This window comes from Sparus aurata, chromosome 18 (assembly GCF_900880675.1).
Source record: "Sparus aurata chromosome 18, fSpaAur1.1, whole genome shotgun sequence".
Lineage (NCBI taxonomy): Eukaryota > Metazoa > Chordata > Actinopteri > Spariformes > Sparidae > Sparus > Sparus aurata.
Window position 1 is genome coordinate 31,373,242 of NC_044204.1, and position 19,635 is coordinate 31,392,876.

Sequence of the window (19,635 nt, forward strand, 5' to 3'; positions counted from 1 at the left end):
GTCCATTTGGAGGGTAATAAATCCTTTGTTGTGAATTATTAACAGCTTTCTTGTGATTACAAGACATTCAACAAGGGCTCCGCATTGGAATTGAACCTTGGTTGCTACAGTGAGGGTTCAGCCTTCGTACATGGAACTATAATATTTTTTAAAAATAACATACAAAAAAGAAGAAATTCAAAACGTTTTTATCAAGGTTCTATAAACTGTGATATACAAGTGCTTATAAGTGTTTTATAATATAACAATAAATGTGTTCATTAGTGCTATTATTAATGCTTATATAGTCCTAAAATGATACAACATATGTAAAGAGATTATGTAAAACTATTTTTCTGGGAGTGCTGAGGATGAATAAAAAAGTCTTACAGCCGCTCTTGTAGTCTGGTGTTACATCACTAAAACAAAGTCATCATCATATTACAGTTATTTATCTTGCCTAGCCACGTGTTTATATTAAAAATAGGTTTCCTATTAGTGGCGCCTCTTTTTTAATGGTGGTGCCTGTGCAGCTTTTGTCCACAGGGGGCGCCAGAATCAACACAGAAAAGACTCCTTCTAGCTCCTTTAAAAATCTATGTAGCTCAAAGATAAATTAGTTTTGACATTTTGTTTGTTTTCAAATGAGAAACCAACTCAGTTGCGTCTAATTAAACTGGATATTAAAGAATATGATCTGTCTGCTGGATCTGAATTTTAATTGCCAGCAAAACAACAACAACGTTTCCCAGATTATGAATACACTTCATAACTATGTAGAGGAATACGTCACCTGCAAAATATAGAATTCTGAAGCTTTTTTTTGGACGTACAATGTAAACTCTGACTGAAGATAATAGATTATTGCTGGCACTGTCTGCTGAGTCTGTCTCCACAGCCCCACACACTCTCCGGCCACTTGGCGCCAAGTTATTAAGCCCCGACAGCTCCCTTTGATCAGAAAACTTATTATGAGGCATCATGTTTTCATTATCATGAAGATGACATCTTGATCACACTGTGATTTATTCTGCCTCGTTCAATTCGCTGAAGAAGTCTGGAGGAATGGATGGAAACACACACACACACACACACACACACACAGAATGAGGATGTGCTAGAAGACACACACACACCCACTTTGGGGACAGAATCCATTATAACCTACCTGTCAGCCTTTCAGTTCACTCCTGATGGTTTCACCCACCAACCTCATTTACTGAAAAAGATGAAATTTGCTGCAACACAATAACCCCGGCAATTAATTCAATGTTTTAATAGCTCGCTTCTTTTTGCACGCGTCCCTGAAATACATTATTTACCAGGCTCAGTTCTCTCCCGACGAAGAGCTTTGTGGTGCAACTGTTGTATCTTGAGGGAATAATTAAAATTTTTTGTAAACACTCTTATTTGCTTTTCTTGCTGAGAGCTACGTGGAGAAAAAAAAAAAGACGCTACCACTCCCATATCTGTGCGAACACGAGGCTACAGCGAGCAGCCGGTTACCATATCTGAGCAGAAAGACCGGGAACGAGGGGAAACAGCTAACCTGACTCGACAAAATCTGCCTCGAGGCACCTGTAAAGCTGACAAATTAACATTTCTTATGTGTTTTGTTTCCTCCGTACAGTCACTAAAATTCAAAAATGACAAGTTTTGGTTTCACAAACTGGAGAAAAAAAAACAATTTATGGACTTATATTCAAATAATCCATAAAAATACATGAATAGCCTGTGAATTTATGACTAAAGTACAATAACAAGAACATTCTTTACAGAAAATGTTTTTTTTCCCACATTTTCTTTTTTTACTAAAAATGTTACTTTCAGGTATAATATTGCCATTACATTCACTGAATTAGAGCAAAAATACTTCCAGTTAACATTAAACGGAGTTCTGGCTCTGTAGTTACATTTACAAGTATTGTGTAGTTTAATTATTGATTAAATATAAAAGGTTTCTCACATTAAACTTGAAGATTAAACCGGATGTATGACAGCACCCTCCTGCAAGTGTAGGCCGGATTATTTGCATTGTGACAGCGTTCGACCATATTGTCAGACGATGTCATTGCTTTTATGTGTCGATAGACTCGATACCCTTAATTAAATATGACAAGGCCGGAAACTAAAACAGAATGACACATTAATTATGGAAAATGACTGTTTGATTGTTTTAAGAAGACTTTTTGGCGCCTCCCGCTGCAAGAATGGGGGGTTATGTGGCCTGGGCATGTCTTGGCATGGATGTAAATATACAGAATGGCTTCATATACCTCTTTGATACGGTCAGGGGGGCTCGATTACGAGTCTACAGGATACAGTAGGTGTCTAAAAAAACCCACAAAGTTGCAGTGAGCAACAGTAAAATACTGGTTGCACTCGATAGACCTCAGGTACGAAAATATAGCAATGAAAGAAAGCCCTGGATGTGAATTAAAAGTATACGCCAGTGTGAATTTCCCCTAATAAACCCCTTTATGTACTGACAGCATGAAGGAAATACGGAACAAATAAGCAACGGTTGTAACTCTGCACTAAATGAAAACGAGCCTGTGAAAAACATGCCAAAGCACAAAAAAACAAACTAGAAAGCATCATCCGTTCACAGTCCTTCATCAGAAACATCATTCGTCAAGATACTGCATGTTTCCAGGCTCAGAGTTCTCAAGAAAGTTCATGCAGACGTTTGGCAGCAGCACAAACATCAGCAGCCGTCGTCGGCCAGAATTAAGAAAACGTAGGTTTTGTGCCGCGCACCCTTGAAAAACTCTGAGACATTCGCGGAGCTGTTAACGTCTGATCCTTTAAGACGCCTGCGACATAAAGGACGCATTTGTTTTCGAGCCGCGCGGAGTTGTTAAGAGGGAAGTTCGTCAAATTGCTGTTAGGCACAAGGAAGGACGAACCCAATGTTTGGCATTCACTCTGCTCCTGCTACTGTAGATGATTTTCTTTCAAACTAACAGCTCTATTTAACAGGCTAGGCATAAATGGACCCCTTAAAAAACGGCATTCTTTAGGGGAGTGAGTCACTGAAGGTCAGCGAAGAAGCACTCAAGAGGGAGGAGAGGCGACGCTTATTTCCTTTATCACAATGCCATCCTGTGGTAGATCCGTGTCATGTCTCACCTCTCGCTCCTCAGTGCATCAGCCTACCTTCCTGCCATTGTTCAGCGCGAGGACTCGTGCGTGAATATGATATTTCAAACCAAACGGCAAAATGTGAGGGATAGGTTTTTTTTCTTTAAAGCCACCTCAAAATGGGCACGTCATCGATTATACACATGAAGGTCAGATTATTCAGCCTGAACAAAGTGATATAATGCTCGCTGTGAGTCTGAAGTCTGAGAAAATAAAATAACACATCATCTCAATATCAGAGACTACTTATCTATAACAGGAAGCCAGATACACTCTCAGGTGTTAAGATCCAAGACATGGGCTTTTGTTAGGCGAAGAGAGTCTGATGAAAGATGGTATCAAGTTGCATTATGGGGAAAAGAAGTGTTTTTTCGGAGCTTGACTCATGCTAGGGAGTGAAAGTCAGGAAGTGTCTCTGCTGTGTGCTCCTTATCTGTTTGAACGTGCACTACTACACTGCTGGAAGGAGCTCTTAAAGGAGCAATTTGTAAGAAAACATTCGATAAATAATCTCATGCTAACCAGCTAGCCCCCAGCCCAGTCCGTCTTATAACACCGTTTGGTGCCGCAAGAGCCGGTAGTCTGATTGTCCCCTTTAGTTTCAGACTTTCAGAGGAGAAAGCTGAGAATTTGCCACAAGAAACTTAGAAATAAACCCTCAACCCTCAATTCTCAGAGTAAGATGTGAAAGTATTTCTTCTCGACATGCCGTTTTTCAGTTATTGCTGATGCCCGCCTGTCCCTCCGTGCTCTGCTGCTTGACCCTTCTGCCCGTCCTCGGAGTCTCAGTCCTGATCGGAGCCGCTGTGCACCACGACAGTCTTCAGTCGTGCACTGTTCAGTCCCAGTCTGGTGTTCACTGGGTGGCCGGTTGACTGAGGCCTGTTGAGGTTGCTGTGTGGCCAGACTTCAGTCAGCGAGGGGGCCACTTAGCTTCACGGCTTCACCTGAGCTACTTGCTAACAGCAGGTATAGTGAGAAGCAGTCGGTGGTTTTGCTGCCCCCTGTAGGTTTGGAGCTATGTTTGAATTCCGACTTTTTCTTACATAGTACACCTTCAAGTGGATAAATAAGTATATCACTATAAAACAGGTTTCATTCACTTATTGTTACCTTCTTGATTTGGATGATTAAGTAAATGGATGGATGGACACTGACTTGTGACTAGTTCTCCATAAATAAAGCATTTCTGACGGAGCGCCGACATTAGATTAGATTTTAAATGTCCAAACATCCATTATTGCCGCCTGATTTGTAAGTAAGTTATAAGTCTGCATGTTCCTGTATTTCCTCAAAAGGAATTCAAGTGAAACACTTTTACTGAAAGCCCTTAAGAACTTGTTTCTCATTCAAATGAACTTTTAATTGACCAAGAATCTCCACTTTTTCAGTAGTAACAGTGCAGAAAAGAGGGGCTTCAAGCTCGCACTTTACTTTGCCCTTGATCTGTTAAACCTTGTCGTTATTACGACTGTAATGCATTTACCGAACTGCCGGCAGAAGGCGAGGAGAATGCCAATGTAACATTTCACCGCTCCGTATTCGACAAAAAATTTTGAGCCTCGTGATTAATGAGTTGGAAAATCATTAGAACGTAAACAGTGGCAGTTGGTACACAGTCCTCGGGGGGGCTGACAGCGTGACAAATATGACTAATTAACCCGCTGAACTGACCCACGACCCGCTCAACTGCGTGACTCAAACGAGAGCGCACCAATCAAGAACACAACTAGCCTGCTGCCTTCTCGGCCATTGTAATGTCACAAGCTAGATTATGAGATGAAGAAAGCACAGAGCAACACGCACATGAGCAAAATAATGGGATGTAAAACTTTACAGAAGTCATTTCAGTCCAAATATATATTAGAGTTATTGTTTGTGATCCATTTGTATTTGTACGTATTGTCTGATATTTTGAGTGTGCTGTGGACCTTTTGTATGTGTCCTCAATAAAGGCGTTTCTAACACAGTCCAAAAGAAGCATTTTCAAAAGAGGATTAAAAAACAAATCAACAGTGCAGCAAGAATATTGCAGCCTGCGTCAAAAAATAGCCAACATGTTTAATTTATTGTTCATTTTTTGTAAAAACGTCTGTCTTGAAACAAAAAGGATTAAGGTTACTGCAACTAGAATAAGATAGAGACCGACCTATATGCAATTTATGGGGCTGATGCCAAGGAATAGGGAGTCAAAAATGTCGATAAATCGGCCATAGAAGAATATTTTTTTCCACTGGTGCCTCAAATATGGTTATCAAACACTATTGTGACAGAACAAAAACAGAATAAAAAACATGGTTTGGCTTAGAAAATCCCTTCTGGTTTTGTCCCCAGATCTTCAAATACTGATGCTTTGGGTCAAAGTGTCAGAACTGTGTCTGTATCTAAGGATGAGAACCAACAATCAACTATCTCTCTCTGGGATTTAACATTTTGTTGCTTTCAAAACAAGCAATTAAAATAATATTAAAGCAGTTTAAAAACCAGGTTCACTCGTGGAGGAGAAATGAAGATGAAAGAGGAGTTTTACTGGAAGAGTACTTTTTAGTTACAGCGAGTTACAGCGGCTCTGACAGAGAATATCTGTGAGTCTGTTCTCGAGGCGTTAGCTGGAAGGTCATTTTAGCTCTGGGGCAGAAGAAGCGAGACTACGTACAGCGATGACCATGATGCTGCGGGGTCGGAGGTCGCAAGACTCCGTAAGACGACCTGTACAAGCCAGATTTGCCTGACAGTCTGGGGTGTAAAGCTTGTAGCCTTGTGCAGCATCAAATGTGGTGAATATAATATGAGCCGCTGCAGGTGGGGGAGGAGAAAAATGCCTCAAAAGACTGCTGACAACCTGAAATATGAACTCATCATGGCAGGTTTTCTATCAGGGACACTGCACAGTCACTTACCAACAAAGAACGACGGATCATCATTTCAAATATGAGGAAAGGCCGCTCGGTCGACATCATGAGAGCGAGAAGGAAGTAAATCATTACACTGAAACATGTTCATCTCGACTGTCACGGTGTTTGGATTCAGTTTCATCGTTTTTCTGTTTTATTTTGAAAGGTGCATCCTCACCCTTCATGCTGTGTTACTTCCTGTCCTGATTGTCCTGATTAGTATCACCTGTACCTGAGTATCACCTGTGTATTTAATCCATGTGTTTCCCCTTCTGTTTGCTGTCACTGCTGTTACCTTTGTGTTTGGTTATTTTCTGCATGTTTTGTTTGTCCTTCGTTCTGCTTCTTTTCTGAGTTTCTGTTTTCGGATCAGCTTTCCATCCAAGCCTTTTGGTCCTTTTGTCTTTACTGTGATATATGTTGGTGTGTAATGAATCGACATGCAGTGTTTGTGCTCTCCCTGCACACTTTTAATAATGACATGATCGTGAAAAAGATTCAAACAACTTATTTTGAATTAGAAAACAAAATAGTGAGTCAAACTTGCATCTTTTCATATCAGGTGTTTTTACAACGGACTGAAATTTCACACAACAGGAGAAAATGTTCTGGACAAGATCACTGTAATATAATTATGACCATAGTGGAGAGATTAATCTGTTGATATTATGACAGTGAGGAGAAACTGCTCAGAAAGTGATTTGAATGTTTGTGGGAAACCGTATTTTCCTTGCTTACCACATGGGGGCAGGACAGGCCTGTAAAAGTCTGTACTGAGCCCGTCTGGTCCCAAAAACAAGCACAGTCTCACTCAAAGGCACACGACATAATAAGCTATCGTGGGTTCTGTGTTGTTTTGTTTTGTATTATTACATGTCGGAGAGCTCCTTCAGGTGACGGCTGAGGAAGCTGAAGAGTTTAAAGGGCCTGTTCTGGTAGTGCTCCTCTCACCGAGGCAGAGACACACAATAACTTCCTCTGTAAAACCATGAAGAACTCCTCCACGCGACGCTCGACAAAACCTTGGCCGGTGAGAAAACAACACAACACCTGGAGAGTCCATAATTAGAGTGTTGTACATGAGAGAAATACATGCACAGTGACACCTTTGATGGCACAATAAAGGAGGGTACGGACGGGAAGAACAAATAAGACAAACCTGACGTGTTTGGCTTCGGAAGCTGTTCTGCTTTTCAACTCAAGATTCCCGTTGACCCTCATGATGGCGATGACTCAATCACGATGTCTGTGTGATGTTTCACAAGAAAGCGGTCAACGTCACTTTGGAAAGAGAGAAAGAGAGAGAGAGAGAAAAAAAAGTCTTGCATCGCTTCAACGGGCGGGAACTTTTGCTCGTGGAATAATCAGCTGTCGGATGTGAATGTGGATGTATGCATGGAGCTGTTTGAACCCGCTGTGGTAAGTGGTGTGTAATGAGTAGATGCTGCATCCTTGGCGGATAATCCGCCCCGTGTTTTCCCCCTCAACTGTTAAATGGGCTTTTGGATGTAGGACGACAGCGCCGACTGTCACACGCCAAGCTGCGTGGCGTCCATCTGTGCCCGCGGTTAATGCATTCAGGGCCGAGAGTGGGGTCCCTCCACCTGTGAAATCATGGCTACAAACAGCTGATGAAAATCCTGTTTTTACTGCCCTCCTGCCTGCTCAATCAGCTTGCGGAGGAATAAAATGGTGATGGCCCACGAAACACCTGTGGAGAGGCTGCAAAAGGGACTCGTTCGCTCACACACACACACACGCGGTTGTTCATTTATACGATCCCACTATGGCAACATGAACCGGAAGCGAGCCTGTGTGACTGACACGCTGTCGGTCTGGTAGCTGTCTTTGCCCACGCTGTGCAGTGAGTGAGAGGAAAGGAGTTATGACCAAGACATTCCGTCGGACCGCTCTCGGCTGTTTTCATGCATGCATGTGTTTTATGCGTACGCGTGTACATGTGTGCATGGCCACAGCGCAGTCATCTGCTCTCTGCATGTGTCTCTCTGCGGGCTTCTCCTTCCTCTCTTTCTGAGGGTCTGAGAAGAAGGAAAAAAAAAAAGCATTAGAGGAGGCTGTCAAATTAGAATTAGGGCTGCCCTACTTATTCGCTGAAAAACGTCCCATGCGCCTCGCTTCTGGATGGAGAGGCACTCTCTGACATGTCTGTTTCCCCTTATCTTCGCGGGCACATTTCCGCAGAACTGTAGCATCTTTGTTGTGGATAACCTTGTGAAAAATCATCTCAGCTGCGTCGCCGATTCATCGATCAGCAATACGTGTCAGGGTTACACAGAGAGAAAAGCTGAATCAATGAGGCCTTGCTTTTAAGTGACTGATGAATGTAAGATGGCAACAAATCTATGGACATCAAATAGTAATTTGTTCTAATCAAAGGATGCTTAAATACATTAAAGGAGAACTTCGGTCGATTTCAACATGCGGCTTTATCGCTCAAGCCACCCTTGACTAGCCAGTACCGAAAACGCAAACACTTTTGGTCCAACCATTACAGAGCTCCTTGAACGGAGAGTTAGCATTGACAGCTAACAGCATGGGGTCAGAACTTTACACTGTGTTTTAAGCATCTTAACATGCTCCAAATCTCACACCAAAAGGTATGCAGCATGAGCAGACACCTAAGAACGCAGCACTGTAGCGTTTACCACCATTCAAAACTTCCACAAACACATTTTCACGCGGTCGTTCTGAAAGAAACAAGCTGCAAGTTGCTTCTTATAAAAGGACACACACATACACACTAGGGAAGTGCGCTAATGAGTATACGTGACTAAAAACGCTTTATTTACAGTAGGGTCAGGGTCAAAAAGTCTGAGACCAACAGTCAAACACCTTCACCCTTCACCCGCCCTGCAACCCAATCACCAGAATAAGTGTTAGCTGAGCGTGTTTCTGCAAAACTACCGATAAGTTAAAACTTTAGGTTGAATTCTCTTTTGTTACAACGCTGTGCTGATGCTCTGGTTGGGTTTACGCACAAAAAACACCTGTAAAAAAAAATACACGGTTCGGCCTGGAAGAAAAATCTGTTTTGGTTGCCACGGTAACGGATGGAGATGGTCTGACTTCCCATAAAAATAGACGATTTTGGTCGCCACAAAAACATCCGAAACAGTGTCTCCAGGTGACCTTAAACAGATGCGTACGCATATTCCGCTCCACTGCAAACGCCAGCTCAACAATTTGAATGAGAGGCCGATTCATTGAAAAAGGGAATCTGCCAGGACCCGGCATGTCTCCCTCCCACTTCAATCAGTCGGGACGGCCCACGCAAAACCCAATGACCCATGCACACCTAAAGTGATTCCCACGATGCCTCAGAAGTGCTCCCACAAATACCCAATGGGATCAGCCAGGACCCTCCTCCCCCGTTTCCATCCGGTCCCCAGACAGCTCCTGCAAAGCTCCTTTGCAAAAAAAAAACGCACCCAGCCATGAATCACCAAACTTAATCCTGCACTTGTGAAGTACACTAGTTACACTTCTCGGAGCTGTTGACCGCTAAATGACTCCACTGGAGCTGCTGGAGTTTAGGTGTTGTTGTTTTTTTTCACGGTCACTTGGTTTTGGAAAAAAGGGAAGTCTCAGATTAGCTCCATTTTCTGTCTCAAGGCAAAAGTTCACAAACACCGAGCCACACAAGTTTGCGTTTTTTTTATTTTAGCACCCGCTGTCCCCATTTTCATAAACAGTTGCATAATCAAGGCTTTGGGGAGAAAACAAAACAGAGATAAAAATCAAAAATCATTCCTCTCTCTCTCTCTGTAAAAAAGAACCACAGCTTAATGAAAACTGACCTAAATATACAGACTTGGAACAACAAGCGATCAGGGAAGCCTACTCATTACAGTGTGAACAAGTCAGCAGCTAGTTATACCGCTATTAGCTGCACTGGAGACACACTGGCTAATCCTTCCCATAGCATTCCTGATAAATTGCTTGGAAGGCAGCTTACTCTGCACAATTTAATTTCCCCACCCGGCCATCCGAAGCTTCACACCAGGCGTTGCACAGTGACACCCACCAGTTCCCGAGACACTCACCCACCATCACGTGGACTTTAGTGTTCATCATTGCTCAACAAAACACACTGTGTGTCTCTTAAAGCCTTACATGTTGAGTACTAAAAAACATCTTCTATTTATCCGTGAAATGCAAAACCCCTATATTTGGTAATGCCTGTTTTTTGCTGGGCGGCGACAATGTGCGGCGTCTGCCTCCTGCTCCCCTAGAGGTCAAAAACCCTGACGCAGAATAACCTTAATATTTGAACTCCAAGGTGAATACTGCATTCAGTTAAGCTGAGAAGATGTCAGCCTCTGCGGATCCCTTTCTGGCGGAGAAGGAAACACAGAAACATGCGAGGCAAATAAGCAAGCTGGAAGAATACGAGGCCCCCCTCGGGATTATCAGGCAGAAATCCTTGATTGAAGAAAACGTGGAAATGGAAAAATATGAAGGGGAGTCACACACCTCTGTATCTTGCCATGTGTTCCGCCGAGCCCGTGGGTAAACTTTGTGACGACAGGGGGGATAAATGAAGACGAGATGCACGGCGCAAATGGACCGGCTCCACTGGTTTGGAGAGGTGCAGGTGACTTGTTATCTCTGTATCCCCGTCGTCCGCTCCAAGGATTTCTCGTTGTGTAATAAAGACAGATGCCAACTGTGTGTTTTTTTATGTGTGTGTGTGTGTGTGTGTGTGTGTGTTCATACATGTGTGCATTTGGGGGGGGGGGGGGGATTGTCATCATCATTTTTCCTCTCTTCTTTTCCCCTCCCTCTGCTATCTTATCTCTAAAAACCTCTTTGACTGTGTCCTGCTGGATCCCCTGACCGAGCACACAACACAGAGCCGAGCGATATCGCGGTCCGGCCAGGGGAATAATATGAAAATATCCAAAAAGGCTGAAGGGAAGTAATGTATGAGGAAAAAAAGCCGGGAGAGAAGAGGAGGGGAGGAAGGCGGAGGAGGGAGAAAGAAAGGGAAGATAAGAATGTAAAGATGGGGAAGACAAGAAAGAGGAGAGGCGCAGAGAGAGAGAGAGAGAGAGTAAGAGGGAAGGGGGGAATAAAACACCACGGGGTCCATTCGGTGAATGACCTCGGCCACAAAACCAACGACCTTCAGTGAGTTAAAATTATCTCACTCTTTTTTTGCCCTTTCATGCCCCCGAGGCCGGAGCGGATGGACAATTTCACGGGGCTGAAAAGAAGATGTGAAATGTTTCAAGATTACAAATGCCTTGAGTTAAATTCCTTCTTTGGTCGCTGTCGGGCTACAGTGCTGCACTGCACACGTTTCAGTTTTACACTCAGTTTTCTCAGTCCAACATCCAGAACACATTTTTGGCACTTTATGTTTCTGCAGTTCCAAGATACGTTTAGTTGTTTACATGTCACACACCCCCATAATGACATTTCTACAATTCGTGTCATGACGCGCTCACTTACTTTTCGTCAGCGAGGCGAGGACCCCAATCACCAGAGTAATTGTTGACCGTGTACTTGTGCAGCTTCATGTTTCCTGTGACAGTGTTAGGAAAAGATCACGTTTTTGGCTGAAAAATCTGGAGCTGGAAAATGTCCCAGCGTATCATTAAATGATTTAAATACCAAGTGGTCTCACACTCTTGAGTGTCAGCCACGTCATAGCGAGTCATTGGACATTCTCCAGGCCTGACTGTGGCGAGAGAACCGGCTCAACCAAAACACTAATACCTGATCTTTTTCGCTTTCTAAAGGCCGGATACTGTCCATAAGGACCAAAGTTTCTTTGCTAGGAACAAACTGACTTGAGTTGCACGTCTGATATGAGCTGACTTAAATATCAGGAGGTAGAGTGGATGGTGGACGGTGCCAGAGACCGCTGTTTGAGATGGCGTTTCAACATTTGTTAGCCATTTGTAGAATCAAAACGTCATCTTTTCCCAACCCTAACACGTGGTGTTTGTGCCTAAACCTAACCAGACCACATGCACATAAAATTGAACTTAAAGAAACATAAAAGGCGTCTTCAACATGTCCATTGTTTGCAGAAACGCACATTAGCGTTGCTTCAGTGTTCAAACAGCTTCAGGCTACTTCTCATTAAGCGCCAAAAATTGAATCTAATGAATTTATCATTCCTCTCCAACCTGAGCCGGATCAATAGTTGCGGGCGTCTTCTGCTCATAGCATCGCAAATCCCTCGAGGCGACTGAAGATTTCGCCATCACCTGTTCTTCAGCCGCACCTTTTGTTATGGAAGCCGTTTAATGAGAACGCGTTCGCCATGAGGGATGGGCAAAAAAGAAAGAGCTGAGCCAATGTGTTTTTTTTAAGGCAGGCTAACGTTGATGAGTCTCTAATGCATTCCAAGGGGATTGTTGACTTGGCTCTTTTCAGCTCGGGGATGCACATCCTTACCTTGAAAGTATTGCTGTTGTCCTCAGAAAAATATGGCTCGTGCGGACGAATCAAAAAAGGGGTAAAGAACGCGCCGTCCCTCCAGACGCGCGTTCCTCTGAAGACTCACGCCAGCCACCAGCGGGTGATATGATAATCAAAGTGTCACATCTGCGGCGGCTTGCACAAACAATATGCCTGTTTGGTTTTCGATGGGTTTTTGCATTCCAGCCCGTGTCTGTGTGTGTGTATGTTTGCTGTTTTATCTTTAATGGGCATGTCTGACTGCCGGCCCCATCACTGTATGGGCAGTACATGACAGCAAATGCATTTCTCATGTTCTTCCGTCCGCGTCTTCTTTTTCATGCTTACATATGTATTAGAAACCGCGGGGTGTTGGAGGGGGGGGAGGGGGGTCAGGCAAAGGGGGGAAAAAAACATTTGTCAAGTCCCATCCTGGGGCGCCGGGGCGAAGATAGTGGAAATTCTGTAATTCGTGAGTTTAAATGTAGTGACTCCAGCCTAAGGACCCTCATGAGAGGACACAGCACTGATCTCGCTGCTCCACTCCAACCCCCAACGCAGATTATGTTCCTCCCCCTCCTTTAACTCTGCTTCTTTTTCTTTGATTCCTCCCCTCCACCATCATTTACGCTCTCTCATTTCTTCTGATTTCCTCTCCGTCAGTCTCCCACCGCCCCTCCTTCCCTCCCTCCCTTCTCTGGCTGTAAATGAATGAGCCGTGTGTTCATTAAACACGACACTTGGAAATAGAATGGCCGGCCGTCGATTGAATGGAGTGGAGTATCATAATGAGAGGAAGGAGAAGAAGACAGAACGCAGTCATTCTTCATCCCGGAGAGAGGCGTGCGCACAAAGCGCTCGTCGTCGCGGCTCCGTCCATCTCTGCTAATCTCCCTCGGCTGCTGTCAGAAAACAAAATATAACAACTTAAGTGTGCGCGCAGATGTTTACATGTGAATGTGCGCGTGGCCTTCGGTGTTGGGAAGCGTGCGCGGCAGACAATAACAGGGGGAAAAAATGGCTTTTTATGCAATCACATCTCTGGCTCATTCACTCACAGGAACTGCGTAATGTGCAAACTTATTTACAGTGTCATCCGAAAGCCATAAATATACCGAATGAGTCATTTCAGACACACAATAGAGGAGTCATTATAGACCACTGACTGCTGTCAGCCGCTGCGATAGCTACGGCCATTCATCGTTGCACAGAAATATTTTTATCATGCATGTATGTGTAATCCATTTCCTGCTGCCGGGAACGCCAGAGGTGTGTATCCACAGCAATTCACGGGTTATTTCCCTCCAAGTGTGCGACTCTATTGATCTTCCAGACAGAAAATTAGATGTAAACCATCAGAGAACGCTTCCCGTCACGTAGCGCCAGATGAGAAATTGACGTGTGTGTGTATTCAAACGGAAGGTGCTGAGCCAACAAGGTGGAGGGAAGTCATTTTAAAACCCGCACAATGCTTTTTTTTTTTTTCGCGACTTCATGTTGTTTATAGGCCACAAGCATGAAAACATTTCCTGTTAGATTGACCACCATGGATCAACCAATGAGGCAGAAAGCAGAAGGTAGTAAAAACCCGGGGGGAAAAAAAATGGATCTGCAGAATTAGTCACAAGGGGAAATCCCTTTTTCCAATACAGCGGATGGTCCATTTGTTAAGTCCCCGAGGACGAGGATGGAGGAGGGCAAGGAACACGAGCTATTAGTGCAACACGGGGTGTGTCATTAAAGCAGCGAGCACAAGTGATCATGTAGTCGCTGCTGACATGCTTAAACCATGAGCGCACACTGAGCCCTGACGTCTATTTGACTCCAGAGAGCCTGAGGGGGGATCCTTTAACATGCAAAAAGGCTTCCACATTACAGATATCCATCTGCAGAGTAGATGGACTCCATTCTCTCGTGGCACCAATCCATTTCTTATTGAAGTCGAGGAATCCCGGGTAATTCATCTCTGAGAATCTGAAGATGAAGCTCCCCAAGCGTCTCTTTTGGTATTGTCGCTCGTCCATTTGCGAGACAATCTAGCACGCGTGTTAAGCATGACAGGAAACAAGACTTATTTCCCTCATGCTGCGAGTTTGTTCCGCGGCACTCGCGTGACCGTTAACTAAAAATCAAGCAACGGTACACCCAGAAGCCAGTTAGCTTAGCTTAGCTTAGCTGCTACGTGAATCGAAGAACAAAAGGGAGTCGATCCTCACGGGCCGCCGTATTAAAATGTCCAACTTTACAGCAGAAATAGACACGTTAAAGCCTGGTACGAACACTTTTTTCCCCAAAAGCTTACATCGCTAAAGTCAGCCAGTTGTAGCAAGCCTGCTTTTATCTGGAAACAGTCATAACTACACATACAAATGACTTTCTGTCCATCGTCATAGCAAACGTATGTCTGTAATGTTTCTTGTAACCGGATAATCACAATTGTGGCCAAAGTGTTTGCAGTTCATATCATAATCAGGGAATGAAACTTACGTGATCACAGGCAACAGTATTGATTACAGTGTTATTATGTGTTTGTATGTCTAATGTAATTGATTAGGCCGATATCTGGAAACTTGACTGTTATTAACGTGATTTTCGGATGGGTTATGTATAAAATAAAGAATTGATCTCGATTGCAGTTATCCTTATGACTGTCGATTAGTTTACCTGCGTCTGTGTGACAGATTATAACCGATCCAGTCCTGTTTACCTGTTGAAATACCTTTAAAGGGCCAATGCAACTCATAAAAGGCTGTATTTCACCTGCCAAAAAGTGATTACAGCTCCTACCTTGTGACTGACAGATTGTTTCTGCAACATATTCACTTGATTTCACTTTTGGTGGTTACATTCGACAGATTATAGCCCACTCACTCATTTTTACCTGTTGGAATACCTTTAAAGGGCCAATGCAACTTATAAAAGGCTGTATTTCACCTGCCAAAAAGTGATCACAGATCCCACCTTGCAACTGAAAGGTTGTTTCTACATGAAATTGGATTGATTCATTTAATGAATAACTGTGATGGTTTAGAGGTAAACTGACTGAACCAGGATTAAAACCCATAAACGGTGCATTTTATAAACTGGCAGCTGGTCGTTTTCACAAAAGTTGTATAAAACAGGCTGGTTGCTATAAAAAAGTGTACCGAGCCCGTGGCAAGAAAATCAAAAAGTTCCGTCTTTGGGTTGTTTTCCAGAGAAAGAGAGATAATTAGGCCTATAAAGGGGGATAAAAAGGACCCTAAAGGTATTGGAGGACATACTGTGCAGTCCCATGTGTCAGGTTGGATCAGCGCTTCGGCGTGGTGGGCTAGCAGGCTGGCAGCAGGAGGGAAGCGGCGGACTTTATGCCTCTAAGCTCGATTGCTTTGACACCCATGGCATTCCCGAGTAAGGGGAAAAACAGGGACCGCAGGCACTTAAACTCACATGTGAGGAGCGATGAGAGCATGGAGCTGCTCCACTTACATGTCGCCAGTTATGTGAGAGTGTACCTCCATTAAATATAGACGGTGTTTGAGGAATCGCTCTACATTGTGGTATCCGTTTCACGGCGGACGTCTCGTGAGATCATTGTGAAAATCTACATAGATATCTCTACAGAAAAGAGTAAATAAAGGAGTTTACTTCGGAAAGCTAACGTGACACTAACCGCCTTTCTGAGGTGATCATTCTCTTATAAGATGGTTGTATGATGTAATGTTTATCTACAAATCTAATCTAAATAACCTTGACAAGGTCTCCAACTGCAGAGCTTAATGCAACTGTGGGCACAACCTTAATTGGGAGATTGCAAAGCTTACGTCACATCGTGGTTTAAAGCCAGACTGCCCTCTGGTGATTTAGAGATTGGCAGCAACACATCAGTGGAATGATTTTAAAATGTTTCAGCACTAAAACTAGAAATCTTAAGCAGCATATTGTAACTTCCTGGAGAAATATAGCTGATACTGATACTGAACACTGACGCCAACACGAGGAGTCAGCATTTGAGAGTCATTATCAACAATCTATCTCCATAAAGCTTCATTTTGTTACTTTTTTTTTTTTGTATTTTTGTCACATTATAAAGTTGATATGGTGAACATGTTGGCAAGCGATTGACTACATTCACATCCAGCAACATTATGATCTATTTAGATGCATGTTTTTGAATATAAGCCCAGTATTCACTCTTCTTTCAGCTCTGGTTTAGTCTCCAACCGCTCCTGAGGAAGATATCTGTCTCTGTGTCTCTGCTTCACGCTCCCTTGCTCTACTTTTCCCCCTGTATTTACCTCCGCCTGGGAGGTTTTGTTTTCACCCGTGTCTGTTTGCTGGTTGGTCGGCCCGTTGACAGTAAAAATTGCGGAACAGATTTCCATGAAGCTGGGATGGCGGATGGATCTCATGCCATGAATAGACCCCGTTAACTTTTAGTACGGATTCAGACAAAGCGATGGATCGAGGAACACTGTGAGAAATTGAAAATTTAGAGTGATACAAGACTACTGAGTTTGATATTTGATCAGGCGAGGTTCAATTAAAGGTGACTGTTTGGCTTTGGCGGAGGTATGCACTCTACTAAATGCGATTCTATTTTTTTCCTCCATCTGTCATTAAATTTACTTCTGATGCTCTTTCCTTAATATCAACGAAACAAAGCGACTCCCAATAATAAAGAGTCAGACAACAAAAAATAAAAATCTTTGGCGCCTCACAATCAGATTAAAGTCAAGACAGTCTCAGCAGCCTGCACTGCTTTTTTTTTTTTTTTTTCTTACTGAATATTCATTTCTCTTTATAGCAGTAATATACTTTTCCGAATTCACATCGTCCTCCGTTCTGCGTGCTCGGATGATAAACTCGCCCGTATGTGAGGAGTTAACACTCGGAGCACATCTGTTTTTACAGCTATTGGACATTATCTGCAGCGTCTCGCTGATGTGACTGACACGAAACAACTGTCAGCGGACCTAATAGTGCTGCGACGCTCAAAAAGGGGAGGCAGAGAGCGCGCCAGCTGGTCAGAGCCGCTTCACAGCCGTTAAAAAAAAAAAAAGAGAGTATTTAAGCCGTCGTGGGCGAATGTAAAACACGTGGCGGTGAATAAAATGTAATCCGGACCTTTGCAGGAATCAGCGTCTGGCTTAAATGTTTGGAGAGAGAGAGAACGGCTTTCACGACCTTTTAGGGTGAAGACAACTGAAGTATGAGTGGTTTATATGTAAACAGCAACAATCAGTTTCTAGTTGGATGTTTTAGGGTGCTGTAAGTACGACTTTTAGCGCCGTAACTTCCTGTTTCCTTTCATGATGTCATGCTTTCCACCTCTTGACGGAAACACCTCTGCTCAAAAACTCCTCACAGCTACAGACACGTCGTTGCGCTTTGTCAGGAATTAATGCACGTCGATAAAATGTTCTTCCGGCGTCCAGAAGGATGAACAAAGACCCCGAAATACCGTTTCACAACGGCCCACGAGATAACGACGAATAAACATCTGAGAATCTGAACGGAAGAGCGACGGCAGGAAGTCAGACAGCACAGCCGTCGTCGCCTCAGCTCATTTCCACGTTTCAATTTAGTCGACTAATATTTTTAATCAGTCTGCTAATCCTGCCCGTTTAACCCCATTGCCCCTCAGCAATAAAAGCCTAATAAGCAGTTTTACATTGCTAAACACGGTCCGTGGTTCTCGCTTGAAGGAGGATAGTCCTTTTAATGCGTTATTAGCGACAGGAAATGAGGCTGGCAGATACGGTTTTCAGAGACGACTGCCGGTAACAAAAGGTGACAGGAAGTCTAATTTCCGGGACCTCATTAATGCTGATAGATGAGATGGCGCATATTACGCTATCAGTCTCACAATCAAGTGTTTATAATATCAGCTTCATTACATCCTGCGGGACAGTGTACACTCCAATCACCGTGCATTTTAATTAGCTAACTTGGCAATTAACGCCACAACGAGAATCGGGGTTGTTTAATCGCCTTACCCCCTCGGCAATTTATTAAACAAATATCTGGCAAGGCAGTGACGTGAAACAAACAACTCATTCCCCTCTCATAGCTGCGGTTTATTGCTGTTTAGTTGCAGACTTTGACTGGGGAGTCAAACAGCCCCTGGCATCCTAAAGTTAAGAGGGAAAAAACAAAAAATAGTTACTCTGAATAAAGTTTGCAGCGTTCATAATTGGCCCCCCGAAAATAAATTAATTCATCAACAGTGAAGAAGGAGCAGACGGTTAAAAAAAACAACAACAAAAAAACCCTCGGAATAAGAAACACTTTTTTCCTGAAATGCAAACTCGCGCTGCCGCACAGTTTTTTTTTTTTTTTATTCGCCACAAAGAGGGTGATGGGGGTTTTTGGAAACTGGGAGGAAAGTTCTTTCGACAACACCTGACACGCGGGCTTCCTGCGACTCCCTACCTGTTCCTGCCGGCCTCCTCCAATTTGCTTTGCTCAGCCGAGTGGAAATGAAGAATGATAGGCCTCGTAAGCGTCCGGCCTCGAAAACCGCTCTCTCTCTCTAAACTGCCCTCTCCACGAGCGTGCCACTTATTTATAGATGATGGGTATGGCGGATTAACAAAGAATCCCCCAAGACTACAGTTGGGAGAAATGACTTTGAGGGGGGCTTTTTTTTTGGCAGGGTCCGGCAGTCCATTTCCTCACACAAAGCCCAGCTGAGCCCTCTGGCCGGGGTTGTGGACATGGCAACCATTGGTATTACAGCACACGGCGGGCTGAGTCTCGCCGGAGAGGAGGGGGATTCAGGTTTGCGAGGTTTGAGAGAGAGAGAGAGGAGAGTCGTATTCCGTCAGTCGTGTCGTATTTGTTTCATTTAATTTGCATCCTGGCATGTTTGGCAGTTGCGCAGAATCCTGGTCAAGAGCTGGAAATATGGAAATTAAATATTGTTCTAAGAGGGAAATGAAATCCCCCTCCCTTCCAGGTGTCTTTATAATAATATTCATGCGCATGATATCGGTGGAAAACAGCTCTGACTGGGTGTTGAAATGTTGGTTACGTTCACTATGAGTCAGCAACAAAAAAAAAAAACAACACAGCGGTGAGGCTTGCACTGGATGCGAGTAAATTAGCTCAAACTGTGGCCTGTCCATGCCTGTCTGTGCTAGATTAGTTCTGGGTGACAGTATGTCCTGGCAAAGCTCTGGGTCTTGGCACATGTTGGCAAATC